Source organism: Protopterus annectens, chromosome 6.part1 (assembly GCF_019279795.1).
Source record: "Protopterus annectens isolate FY-2018-M chromosome 6.part1, PAN1.0, whole genome shotgun sequence".
NCBI classification, from domain to species: Eukaryota; Metazoa; Chordata; order Ceratodontiformes; family Protopteridae; genus Protopterus; species Protopterus annectens.
In genome coordinates, this window is record NC_056738.1 from 477,766,233 (window position 1) to 477,781,035 (window position 14,803).

At 40.2% G+C, this 14,803-nt stretch overlaps 1 protein-coding gene across 2 annotated transcripts in view; it reads right to left on the bottom strand.

Moving 5' to 3' along the window:
- Positions 1–14,803, bottom strand: part of LOC122805640 (heterogeneous nuclear ribonucleoprotein L-like) — a 427,980-nt gene that overhangs the window by 387,357 nt on the left and 25,820 nt on the right. The window lies entirely within an intron of this gene.

The window sequence follows — 14,803 nt, forward strand, 5'->3', positions numbered from 1 at the left end:
CAACATATATTTATTTACTTATTAACCACATAATACAGATAGTCTACATGGATCATTTCAGTTGGGGACCAATAATATACAACAGAAAAAAAACTGTTAATGCAGTACTGCGGTGTTCCATACCAGGGCCAGAGTTAATAACCTAAGATAGGACAAAAGTTCAGTTATGTTGTTTATAACTGTTGAAGATAAAAGTATGCACCTGTCTCTCTGTTTACATAGTTTGTCACTTTACGTTGACAGAATCTGCATGTCTACAGGTACCTAAGTGTCATCTTAATCTGCATGTCTACAAGTACCCAAGTGTCATCTTTCACATAATTTCTTCTCAAATTACATCAACCTGCTGGCTAGAGAAGTCAAAAAGACACTGTATGTCATTCATCAGCACAAAAACCCCATAACCCCTTCTAGCCTGATTGCGGTTAAACTGCTACCTGTAGTGCAGGGTATGAATCCCTCAGTCTTCATTTGCCTACTGTGTGACACTGAATTCGTCAGTCAGCCAAGTAATGTTCCAAGATAGATGGGAAATTGGATTAGCCCCCTGAAAGGACTCCTGGACTGCATGCCTTCTAACTAGGTAAGATCCTATGAATATGAATTGCATCTGGTTAATCCACTGAACCTCACCTGTTTAATCCACTCAGTAACTTTATATAGCCTGACAATATATATATATATATATATATATATATATATATGTATACACACACACACACACACATATATATATATAGACATATACACACATATACACACACACACTATATATATATATATATATATATATATATATATATATATATATATATATATATATATATATATATACACACATTAGTGTAAAAACAAAAAAAAATCTGAAATCCACTGTGCCGTTCCTTCAGACTAACACTATTACACACAGATTGAGCATTTTTGTCTGTTCACATTCAGACTTCTTCAGACTTGCTCATGAATGAATAAAGTCTGGTGCCAGCTGTTTGTCCATCATCTTTTCATTAACATATACAGTGTGCAATAACTACTTTGAGGACAATGCTGTACTCCTCATCAGAATAACACAAAAATTCTACTTGCCCCACCATTAGCCTGGTCTAATATCCTGAATTCTGAAAGTAGTCGAATGTAGTTGCACGATACAATAAAAAAAAAAAAAAAAAAAAAAATGGAATAAAGGTTGTGCTAGGTCTGACTACATCCATATACCACCACACCAGTTTTGTGCAACAGAAGGAAATCAGCCTTGTGATCCAAGCATTTTTCTTCTAGTGTATTTCCTAGTATTCAAGTGTCATTTGCATGTCATGCCAGATAACATCTTATACAACTGATCTTGCAGTCTGCCTGAAACTTGTCATAACTTGAAATTGCATTCTTGTCTTCCACTGCATGCACTCACTGACTAATCTAAGCAAGTTAGCACAGCCTCCACGAGTCAGCAAAATGTAACACTTTCCCAAAGTTCAATCACCTCTGCCTCTGTGTCATTACTGTAAATTGAATTATGCTGCCATCTGTGATTACATTTGTACGTAATTTGTAATCCTTTGCCTTTACAATAATGGCCTTGGCCAAGGCTAAAAATGGTCACTGGACCAGCTAACTTATACAGCTGACAAACAAAAATAAATAAAAAATTGTAGTGATCTGGGGGATATATAGATTTGGTTGCCAACATCACTGCGTAACAACGTCAAATGATCGAAACACCAAAGACCATAGTATCTTCTAGAAAAGGATGAAAATATTAATTCAACAAGATCACGGTACATCAGGGACTGGTGTTTTCCCATTTCCCCAGTCAAGTATAATCTCATAGAGTTGGTTTACAATTAATGGGGGAGGGGGCACAGCCCTCCACATAGTGGATGCAGGTGGGGCTTGTCCCCTGAACAGAACATGTGCTGAGTGTTTCAGCAGGTTGAGTTTCAACCTTTTGTGATTGCCATTATGCTGTTTTGTGTTTCAGTCATTCAGACTTATGAGTATATATGTATCTATCTCTACACACACACAGAAGTATGTCTGTACAGTCCCTACAATACAATTGTAGAGATTGTTTGGAATGAAAATATATCTATCTATCTGTGTGTGTGTATATATATATATATATGTGTATATATATATATATATATATATATATATATATATATATATATATATATATATATATATACATATACACACACACACACATATATATATATATCTATATATATATCTATATATATATATATATATATATATATATATATATATACTTGCATCTATATCTGTGTGTGTGTGTGTATATATATATATATATATATATATATATATATATATATATATATATATATATATATATATATCTACACACATATACATATATCTAGGCATAGATTCCTATCAGATTATAGAAGTTTCAAAACTTTGAAAGTCATATGGTCAGGACCATATGATTGAAGTTTTGAAACTTCGACTGTTTTGAGTGGAGATTGCGGTACAGCATGGAAAGTGAAATTTACCCTTTTCCACAATGTAGGGTGATCTCAGAGTTGGTATATTTAATTAGCAGGAGGTGCAGGAGGTCCATGGGGGCTACCCCCTGCAAAAACTTTTAAAAAAATCTATTTTTATGTTCGAAGTTCCTAAACTTTGATCATATGGTCTCGGCCATATGAATGTTGATGTTTTGGAACTTCGCTATATATATATATATATATATATATATATATATATATATATATATATATATGTGAGTTTCAGTTCACTTTTGACATTCTGTGACCGTATCCTGTTTTGAGGTACACTAGAACATTTGTTGTACTACTTGTGTTTCTGGATAAAAATCTGATCATGATGTATGCTTATTCTTACAGTGACACTTATATTCTACAAATAAGCTACTTCTGTTTGAAGCTGCAGTCCATCTATCCACTCTTCTACCATCCATGTATTTTCTTCACCTGCTTTATCCATTTCAAGGCTACGGAGTGTCAAAAGGTACATTCCAAAGCACAGATTAAAATATACCTGCAACATTTAATCTGCGTGGGAGTACTTTCTATATGGCCTCTAAAACATTATCCTTTACCTGCAATATAATGTAACTCTTTCACTACAGTCAGAATGACAGTACTACACTGAATACTAAATGGATAACACCTTTGTCCATCACAAGTCCTTCCAGGTGGCTTCCAGTTCACTAAAATATTTCACATATGTTTTTAATTCAAACATTCTGTAGCAAAAACAATCAAAGTACTTAGAAAAAAAACTTTCCCTTCATTCAGTTTTTCATATTTTATACTATGATACCACCTAGCAAAGGCAATAATGTATGGTATGTACTTCTGCAATTTCTAACTAAAATGTAATGCTGCCATTGAGGAAGGGTTCAGTTATACATTATTATTATTTATATCTGGTGTAAATTACATATACTAACGTGAAATTCATTTATTTATTAATTCCCTGATTACCTGCTTAATCCAGCTCCTATTCCATAATTCAGTGGTTAAAACATACAGAGACTAATCATGGACCGTTCCATTGCATCCAAAGTCATATGATACAGGTTATTGGAAATGGGTGGCATAGCAACAATACAGTGTGACCCCACCCTCAGACGTTCATGTATTACACAGTAACAGAGCAGGTGTTGTAGTACCACAAAGTGCCATCATTGTGGTATTAAAATGATGTTATAACTGCTGTGTTATGCATCATGTGGTAAGTGCTTTATCACCTCTGCAGCTACTACAAGGTGCTCAGTACCTGCATCAATTCTGTATTCTGAGAACTAAGCATTGCTGTACTTATGCAAAGTGGATGGATTATACAGTACTGGAAATCAATGCACCAGTGTACTCCTTTATGGAGTATAGTGCATACAGGACTGGAAATCAGTGCAGCACTGTACACCCTTATGGAGTATAGTGCGTTACAGACTATTTACTAAAATACAGTTCATGCTGGGATGAGAAAAATTCAGTGAATTCCACAAAAAAACAGTTCACTGAAACACAGAAGTCTAACACAGCTTCCTATCCCAGTCCCCCAAACACATACATTCCTCTTACTTAAGAAAAATTCTAAAATGGCTGCATCTTGGGGAAAGAAAATGGATTCAACTTTTTAGCATACCATGGGAAATTCCTTTCTCTAAGCACTGATATTTCTGCTGTCAGTTTATGTTTTTATTTTAGTGGCTTTCATTCAGTGAGGTGAGGTGTGATTCATTCAAATGTTCTGTTGCTGGACTGGAGTAATAGGAAAGAAAGAAAAGTTCAACAAAGCAAAGTGGAATATGTATTCTGAGGCTCAGTAAAACAAGTTATTGTGATGTGATTTATTATAAAACAACATTATACTATTTGGGAGAGCAGTGGTACATTCCAGGAACTAAACGAAAAAAAATGAACGAATGCTTGAAAATGGAGACATTTTAAAGCCTTGGAAATAAAAAATATATAGAGTTACCCTTACATTAATCTTTTTAGCTATAGACATAACTATAGATATAGATACAGATTTACCTGGAGATATAGAGTTAGATATTGATACATTAGCAAAGGCAGATGCCTTCTGAAACATACAGCATGTCCTGAGCAATAGCAAAGGCAAATATTTACTGCACATACACCATGCTCTGGACATTAGCAAAGAGGCACACCTACTGAAACATACAGCATGCCATGGGTGTTAGCAAAGGCATATACATACTGAGACATACAGCATGCCCTGGACATTAGCAAAGGCACATACATACCGAGGCATACACCATGCCCTGGACATTAGCAAAGGCACATACATACTGAGGCATACAGCATGCCCTGGACATTAGCAAAGGCACATACATACTGAGGCATACAGCATGCCCTGGACATTAGCAAAGGCACATACATACTGAGGCATACAGCATGCCCTGGACATTAGCAAAGGCACATACCTACTGAGGCATACAGCATGCCCTGGACATTAGCAAAGGCACATACCTACTGAGGCATACAGCATGCCCTGGACATTAGCAAAGGCACATACCTACTGAGGCATACAATATGCCCTGGACATTAGCAAAGCACATACATACTGAGACATACAGCATGCCCTGGACATTAGCAAATGCACATACTTATTGAGGCATACAGCATGCCGTAGGCATGAGCAAAGGCATAGAGCTACTGCAACATACAGCATGCCCTGGGAATTAGCAAAGGCACACAGCTTCTGAAACTTATAGCAAGCCCTTGGCATTGGGAAAAGCACACACCTATTGAAACATACAGCATGCCCTTGGCATTGGGAAAGACAAACATTACTGAAACATGTAGCATTCCCTGGGCATTGACAAAGCAACATACCTACTGAAACATACAGCATGCACTGGCATTAGCAAAGGCACATCATCTGGTAAGTGACAAAACCCCTTAGAAGGCCCTGAAACCATGCGCCCATGTGATCTTAGGCCTCTACTCAAATTCTGGCATGGAGATTGCATGCCCCACTTTCCACCTTGAGAGAGATGAGCAGACATTGGATCATCACTTCTCTCCCTTCTCTTTCCAATTTTGTCAGCATCCAGGTTGCTAATGAAACCTGGGACATCTGATTTGTAGTCAGGACTTTTCCCTTCTGCACCAACATGGAACTGACAATTGTGCATTAAATCTGGCATGTGTAACATTTTTAAAATACTATACTTAACTAACACACACATTCTGCCCTGAGTACACTTGTCCTAAAAACACTCAGGAGTATAAAAAAGTGAAAGCAGTCAAGATAGTATGCACCATCACTTTTAATAGTGTAAGGACTGTATTTCAAACAAGTCGGGACTCTATAATTTGGAAAAAATGGAAAATGCAGTAGATTTAGGCAGATACCTACTACAGGTACATTTTTATATCCTTTAAGTTGACATTCACCCTAACTAGTACAATAACAATGTTTATTCCAGTGAATTTCTACTCCTGTACAGAAGCACTAGGTCCTGATCAATATGGCTGTACGGTAAAATCAGAAGCAAAATTTAAACTAAATGTGTGGTCATATTTAAATATTATTATTAATGTTGTCCCTAAATTACAGTACATTCTTTTGGAGATCCTCATTGTCAAGTTGATGATGTCAACAGTAACAAAAGGTTTTAATTTGACTTACTTCTGCAAGCTATCAACACCCAATTCAGTTCTGACAGAGTGCTACTGAAACAACTCGAAATATAAATTGATAAGTATATTTTTTGGCACTTCTTTCCAAAGTTCTACAGTATCCTAATTGATTTTGCTTGGTTGATTTAGAGCTATAATATGTGCTTGCTTCTGATCTGTGTTGAAAGTGCTATTTTTCTAAGTTGAAAGTGCTATTCCCCCCCCCCCGCCCTCCTTATTGGTGTTTTCTTTTTATACTTGGTGGCTTTAAAATTGCACGCCCCTACTGCATATTTGATCTGTGACACTCCTCCCAGTCTAGTGTCTTTAGCTCATTCTACCTAATACAGAGAGAAGGAAAAAAACTTTTTTGCACTTAATTCATCTGCTTTTACTGTGTTTGTGTTTCTTCCTACTTAGTACTTATTTTGCTTTTGCTGCCTGTTCTTAAAAGTACTTAATAGCATTTATTCTTCTGCATTTATTACTGCTTGTTAGTAGCCGATTAAATTGTAACTGTTATTCTAAGCCTTTGGATTAGGCACTTGGGCTTCAGACCAGTTGTTTCACATTAGGAAGGTTTGTGGTCTGCACTGTTGTGGCAGGACAGGTAGAGTACATCCTTCTAAGTTGGGAGTTGCTGATTGAAGGCTTAGTATCTGTTATTCTAAAGTGTATTAGTTCTGGTTTAAGCACTTGGGCTTTGGGCCAGTTTTTTTTACATTAAGAAGGTGTGGTCTGCACTCTTGTGATAGGCTGGATTCTGCCCTTCTGAGCTGGGAATTTCTGGTCTCAGGCTTATTGTGCCTGCTTATTTGAACTGTTTATTTCTGAAATTGGTGCGTGCTGTTGCTGTAGCATAGACTAGATTCAGGCCTGCAAAATTTAGTTTTTTTTGTATAACTTGAGCACTGATCCAGGCCATCTTTTTTGGAGAAGGTTTCCCTGCACCTAGCAGTAGGAGTGTGCAGTTAGAACTTGTCTGACTGAAGACTGCTGGAGCAGGGCTCAGTTTTGAGTTTTTTCTGGTTAATTGGGTAACTTGTTTAAATCAGTTTGTTCATTTTCTATTGTTTTATACATATAAAAAGTGCACTTTATTCATCTGCTTTTACTGTATTTGTGTTTCTTCCTACTTTATTACTAGGGGCATTGACTACAACTCTGAACTGAGATATATAACAATAAGTATCCTTTTCTGTGCATTTAAAGTGTTTTTTGATTGTATCTGCTTTATTTTCTGAAAAAAAAAAAAAAATATATATATATATATATATATATATATATATATATATATATATATATATATATATATATATACTTGTTTCCCACCTTTGCAAGCTAGTATAGTCCAGTTTGCAGGTTAAGTGCTGAATTCAGGGCTGTGTTACAAATCTCTGTGTTTGCCCATACCTTACTTGGATAGAAGGAAGTTTCTCTGTTCACCTGAGAGAGAGGGGAGCCTTGAGCAGCCTATATGTCCCTGGAGGAGTGGTTTCAGCCCAGAAATTAGTAGCTTATTGGCCATTTTGGGCTAATTTCTATCTCTTTCATTTCCCTGCTATAAATACCACATTTGCCCAGTTTTTCACGCCAGGCAGCGCCGGTTAGCCAAGTTATAACTATTCCCGGCTCCACATGGTCTCCTCTTCAATTTTTCCCATGGAACTAGACAAACTTTCAACTTAAGCACTCAAGCCATTCATTTTTCAGCCGGCACTTGCTCAGAACTCATAGCAAACACTTATAAACCCTAACACTAAACCCTCCTATACTGTACAGAAGGACAAGGCTCTCTATTCAACCTTACCAGCCATTCAGTAAAACAGTTCACTGTACCTATCCAGGCATGTCCAAAGGGCAGTTTGAGGCATGCTCTCCAGTCCAACTGGTGAATCTGGGCATTTTGAAGCAATGTTATAACTGCCTCATGTACACAGACAACCATCTCCTCCTACGGCGTACTCTCCAGTCAAACTGGTGAATCTGGGCATTTTGAGGCAATGTTACAACTGCCTCATGTACACAGACAACCCTCTCCTCCTACCACCAAACACTAATACATGTGAGAGATGCAATTACACAGCCAAACTGGAGGCTAAGCTCTCTCAACCCAAAGCTGGATCAGACAGTCAAGAGGAGAAGGGAAATACTTGCATCACACCACCAGTCTCACATAGATCCATTAAACCAGCACCGGCAAAAAATACACATAAATACATGAAAATATACTCGAAGGCCCTAAATAAAAATCTGCAAAAGCAACAGAAACCTCCAAAGCAGACATCCAAGCAACCTCCACCCCCCCAACACAAATCATGAAACACATACTTCACAAAACCAGTGTGCCATGCAATCACAGCCCTTAAGGCAAAATAACATATCCAACATACTTGTAATAGATGACTTTATAGTCAGGCACACTGACATCCCACTCACTAGGCTGAATAAGGAGAAGACTACTGTTAGCTGCCTGTCGGGGGCCAGAATCTGCCACATAACAAAAGCACTCAGGTCACTCCAGAACAAGTACAAATACGACTCTGTCATTGTCCATGTTGGTGTAAATGACCTGAGCCATACCTCCTTGGACTACATGAAAAGAGACATGGAAGAGCTCTCTGATCTTGCAGCCGAGGCCAGTATGCCCCTGACCCTGAGTAGCATCCTGCCCTCACCAAGAATGATACCAAGGTATAAAGAAAAAATTATCAATTTCAACAATCGGCTAAGTTTCTGGTGTCATTCAAAGGGGATCCAGTTTCTGTCCACCTGGGATGACATGCTCGACAAGCCACGCTGCTTCACTAGAGACGGCTTGCACCTGTCACCCTTAGGCTTTCGAATACTGGCCAAGGCTTTTGCCCCACCCATAGTGTCTTTTTTAAGTAAGGCTCAAAAGCCAAACCCACTGCCATAAATAGCAGAAGTAACAAAAAACTGAGGGTAATGCTACTCAATGCCAGAAGTCTAAACCTCAAAATGCACACACTCGAGGCACTCCTCAGTATGGAGAAAACAGATATATGTGCAGTAACAGAAACCTGATTTAAGACTCCAGAGAGTACCCCAGCACTACCAGGCTACAATTCATACCATACATTTCAGCCACAGAACCCGAACCGAAATAAAAAAGGCAGGGTCACATCCATATTCATCAAGGATACCCACACCTCCAGGTTAGTGGCACAGCACAATGCTTCAGAGATCATCCAAGTGCAACTAACAATGGGCAAAACTGCAATTCAAATTGTAGCTTGCTACAGATCACTCACCATGTCCCAGGACCCCAATTCTGCATTTCTGGAAACACTGGGGAAATATAAAGGTCCAACCAAACACCCTAATATCGGGTGATTTCAATTACCCAAACATTAACTGGGAGAACTACTCAAGTACTAACTCCCTTGCTCAACATTTCCTAGAATTTATAAACTCAAACACCCTGGATCAACTGGTCAACACTTCCACCAGAGGTGACAACATATTGGACCTGGTCATCACCAACATGGGCGACTGGTGCTCCATACCGGAGGTCAACCCCTCACTGGTTAGATCTGACCAAAAACAAATCACTTTGGATATCCATATTCCGCCCCTATCCCCGGACATGGAAACCACTGTGAAAAACTTTTCAAAAGCAAACTTCACGTTACTTAAGACCAAGGTGGAAAGTTTCAAAGCTCCCATGCTAAAGGATAACACTGTCCAAGTTGCAAAATTTTTTACTAATGCATTCTACGGGAACCTACAAGAATGCATGGATCGTGCTATCTCAAGCAAAACCAAAACTCACTCCTCCAAGAAAAGGAAACCAGTCTGGTGGACTTTTGCCATAAGCAAGCTATAGAATAGAAGAAGGAAACTAGTACAGAAAAGAGTAAAATCCCAAGAAGGGAAGACATCCCTGATCAATATCAGCAAGAAACTACAATCCCTCTTAAAATCATCCAAGGCGAGTTTCAAAAGAAAAATTGCCAAGGAATCCAAAGAAAACCACAAGGCATTATTTAGCTATGCCAACCACAAGGCATTCTTTAGCTATGTCAAGAATCTAAGTGGCAATGCTCAGATTTGCTCAGAGTTAGTGCAAAATGGTACAAATTACATGACCAATATTGCCAGCATCCTGGCAGACAGGTTCAGCGCAAATTTCACCCCCCTCTCACACCCAAAAGGGTCCATAACCATACCAGAAGAATGTAGAACCCCTGAAATCACAGTCCGGTTAAAACAGCCCATTCCAAAGGCAAAAACACAGCATAAATGGGACCGGACGGTGTCCCAGGCTGCATCCTACACGAGCTCAAAGATTAACTAACCCCTCACCTAAGCATACTGCTCAAACTCAGCCTCTCCACAGACTACGTACCCATAGAGTGGTGCACAGCAATGGTTATTCTGCTCCACAAAGGTGGAGCCACAACAGACCCCAGGAACTATCGCCCTATAAGCCTGACTAGCTTGGTCTGCAAGGCTATGGAGCACACCATCACGGAACTCATTAAATGAGACACTGGGAACCTCCAAACACTGGAGCCTATCCAGTTCGGCTTTGTTAAGGGCAGATCATGCCTCCTAAACCTGGTGGACTACTTTGAGACAGTTACCAAAGCTACAGACGAGGGAAAGGTGGTACACACAGCTTACCTAGACCTCGCAAAGGCCTTCAACACCATTCCCCAATCTGGTATTATAGACAAGCTCACCAGCCTGAACATAAACCCCTACGTCACAGGATGGGTTTCCAGCTGGTTCATGGACAGAACCCACATGGTAAGAGTTGTGGGAGCTAGGTCTGACTCTAAACCGGTTACAAGTGGCATTCCCCAGGGCTCAGTCCTAGGACCCCTCCTATTCGACATATACTTCTCAGAGGTACAGGCAAGCACAGGAGGACTATGGCTGACCAAGTTCATGGACAACTGCAAACTAGGGGCTATAATTGACTCTCCGGCTGACACAAACATCCTCCAAAAGGGTCTCATTGAGACGGACACCTAGTATCAAAATCATGGCCTCAAGCTAAATGCCAAAAAGTGCATAGTCATCCCCTTTGGAAAAAACAAAGTACCCACAAACTACCACATAGGTGGTAGTCCCCTAAATACAGAAGACGTAATAAGGGATCTGGGGACCCAGGCAGATAGTAATCTCTCCTTTGATAATCACATTGCCAAAGTGGTTTGAAAATCCTTCTATGTGGCCCACCTTATCACAAAAGGGATCGCATCCAGATCAAAAGAGGTCATTGTGCCCCTCTACTCATCGCTCATCAGACCCATCATAGACTACAACGACCCATTTGGGATGTATCTTACAAGACACCTGCAACAGCTGGAAAGACCACAGAAGTACCTCACCAAGAGGATCACTGGCCTCAAATAGATGCCCTATGCAGCTCGACTGAAGAAACTCCAGCTGTAATCGGTTGCATACCACTTACTCAGAGGTGATCTCTGCCTGACATACAAAGCCATGTCCAACCCAGAACTGATGGACATGCTCCATCTAAAGAAAAGCTTATCCCCACGAGCCACACGCTCTAGGGATCTAAACCTCACCACAACAATACATAGGACATGCCGGAGGGATAGATTCCTGTCCCAGAGACTTTCCATGCTTTTGAACAAGATTCCAGTCTACATTAGGCAGAGCTCCTCGCTAACACTCTTCAAGAGAAACCTTAATGAGTGGATGGGAAACAGAAAGTTTACTCCGGGGATCACTTCAGTGGGTCTGCTGGACAGAGGCACAGGGAACTTATCTAAGGGGGTGGCGAAAGCCAACACATTCTGGCTAGGCTTATAAATGCCTTTAGGCAGATAGCCTAGTACCTACCTATGAACCTAATTCACTGACCTGCAAGTTACTTGCTACCCATTTCAAAAGTATGGTCTACAGTTTACTGCATGACTCATCAAATCTACTAGATTTAGGTATACAACTAGAAAGCTGAACTGTGCAGTTTTACAATAGTTTAAAGTCCCTGAAACATTGGTAGAATTAGTGTAGGTTATGTACAAGGACTTAATGGCACATGTATAAATACTATTCACACTCATAGAGAGCTTCCCAGTGGGAGTGGGCATACATCAGTGGTCAGCTCAGAGCCCACTGTGGTTCATAGTTATAAAGGACTATCAAAGAGTTAGATAAACAAAACTGCTGTATGCAGATGATATTACACTACAAAGGAACTTCAGAAAATTATGCGGACTGGAATGCAAAATTACAGGTGTTTGAGATAAGCAACACTGCTGTTATGGCAGAAAATGGGGTAATCAAAAAAGTTGAAAATTGAGACAGAAGGGAAAAAGTGGAACAGGTTAACAACCTGGTAGTTGAGGAAAGGTAAGTCTGAATGAGGAAGTCAAATCTAGAGTAAGATGTGCTGCTGCCAACTGGCACAGAAGGTCAGGGATAGCACGTAAGATGGAAGAATGCCAAAGAACCTGAAAAGTAAGGTGTACAAAACAAAGTGTGACCAGTGTTGATGTATAACACAACAACCTGGGCAGTGAAGGCAGAATGGTATTGGAAGCTTGAAGAGACAGAAATAAGTGATGAGACAGGTGGTAGGGTGTACACTGTAGGACAAATGAAATAATAAGGATGTCAAAGCAGCTGAATTTGCAAAATAAACAAGGAGAAGACATTATAGTGGTTTGTTCACGTGTTCAGCAAAGCAGAAGACAATTCTGTGAAGACGATTTGGGAAATACAGGAAGAAGGAAAGAAGTAAAATAGATATTCAACCAAAAGATGGCTAGATTGTATGACAGAAAACCTGCAAGAGATAAGCATAAGTGTTAAAGAAAGAAGGAAAGCGGTATTGAATCAGAACAAGTTGTGACAGCTGATGCAACACCCGGACCACATGTAGAAAAACGAAAAAAGGGGATTGATAATGATAACAATGCCAGTGATAATCTTTACCTCCTGATGCCCCCAGTTTATAAATATACTATCGCTGAGTTAGCATAACCCAGCCACTGGGGATGCACAAGCCAGTGAATTTCTTTGTGCCAGTCCCAAGCCTGGATAAATGGGGAGGGTTGTGTCAGGAAGGGTATCCGGCGTACAACTTCACCAAATTATTTATGTGGACAGCAGTAAATATTTACCTACTGGATCGGTCGAGGCCCGGGTTAATAACGACCACCACCAGCACTGTTAGCCAACAGGGTGCTGGTGGAAATTGGGTTACTGTTGGCCAAAGGATGAGAAGAGGCGGAAGGCATGGCCGAAGGCAGGAATGAAGGAGAAAGGCTAGGACTGTAGTAGTGAGGGTCAAAACTTTGAATCTTGGCAGTATGACTGGTATAGGGAGAGAGCTAGCTGATATGATAGACAGAAGGAAGGTTGGTATATTGTGTGTGCAAGAGACCAGATGGAAGGGGAGTAAGGCTAGGTGTATCGGAGGTGGGTTCAAATTGTTTTATCATGTGTGGATGGGAGGAGAAATGGAGTAGGAGTTATCCTGAAGGAACAGTATGCTAAGAGTGTTTTGGAGCTGAAAAGAGTGTCAGATAGAGTGATGTTTATGAAGCTGGAAATTGATAGTGTAATGATGAATGTCATTAGCGCATATGCTCCACAAGTTGGGTGTGCAATGGATGAGAAATAAAACTTTTGGAGTGAGTTGGATGAAGTGGTGATGCCTGTACCCAAGGGTGAGAGAGTAGTGATTGGAGCAGATTTCAATGGACATGTTGGTGAAGGGAACAGAGGGGGATGAGGAAGTGATGGGTAGGTATGGTGTTAAACAAAGGAATGCAGAAGGTCAGACGGTAGTGGATTTTGTGAAAAGGATGGACATGGCTGTGGTGAGTACGTATTTTAACAAGAAGGAGGAGCATAGGGTGACATACAAGAGTGGAGGAAGATGCATACAGCTGGATTATATTTTATGTAGGAGGGCCAGTTTGAAGGAGATTGCAGATTGTAAAGTGGTGACCAGGGAAAGTGTAGTTAGGCAGCATAGGATGGTGGTTTGTAGGATGACATTGGTGATCAAGAAGAGGAGGAGGAGGAGTGTGAGGGCAACACCAAGGACCAAATGGTGGAAATTGAAAAAGGGTAATTGTGAGGTGGAGTTCAGGGATGAGTTAAGACAGGTACTGGGTGGCAGTGAAGAGTTACCAAATAGCTGGGTAACTACAGCAGAGCTAGTAAGGTAGACGGCTAGAAAGGAACTTGGTATGACATCTGGACAGAGGAAAGACGACAAGGAGACATGGTGGTGGAATGAGGAAGTACAGGAGAGTATACAAAGAAAGAGGTTGGCAAAGAAGAAGTGGGACTGTCAATCAGATAAAGAAAGTAGACAGGAGCATAAGGAGATGAGGTGCACTGCAAAGAGAGAGGTGGTAAAGGCTAAGGATAAGGCATATGAAGAGCTGTAGGAAAAGTCGGACACCAAGGAGGGAGAAAAGGACCTGTACAGATTGGCTAGACAGAGGGACCGAGCTAGGAAAGATGTGCAGCAGGTAAAGGTGATAAAGGATAATGAGGGAAACATACTCACAAGTGAAGAGAGTGTGTTGAGCAGTGAAGAGAGTGTGTTGAGCAGATGGAAAGAGTACTTTGAGGGGTTGATGAATGAAGAGAATGAGAGGGAGAGAAGGTTGGATGATGTGGGGATAGTGAATCATGAAGTG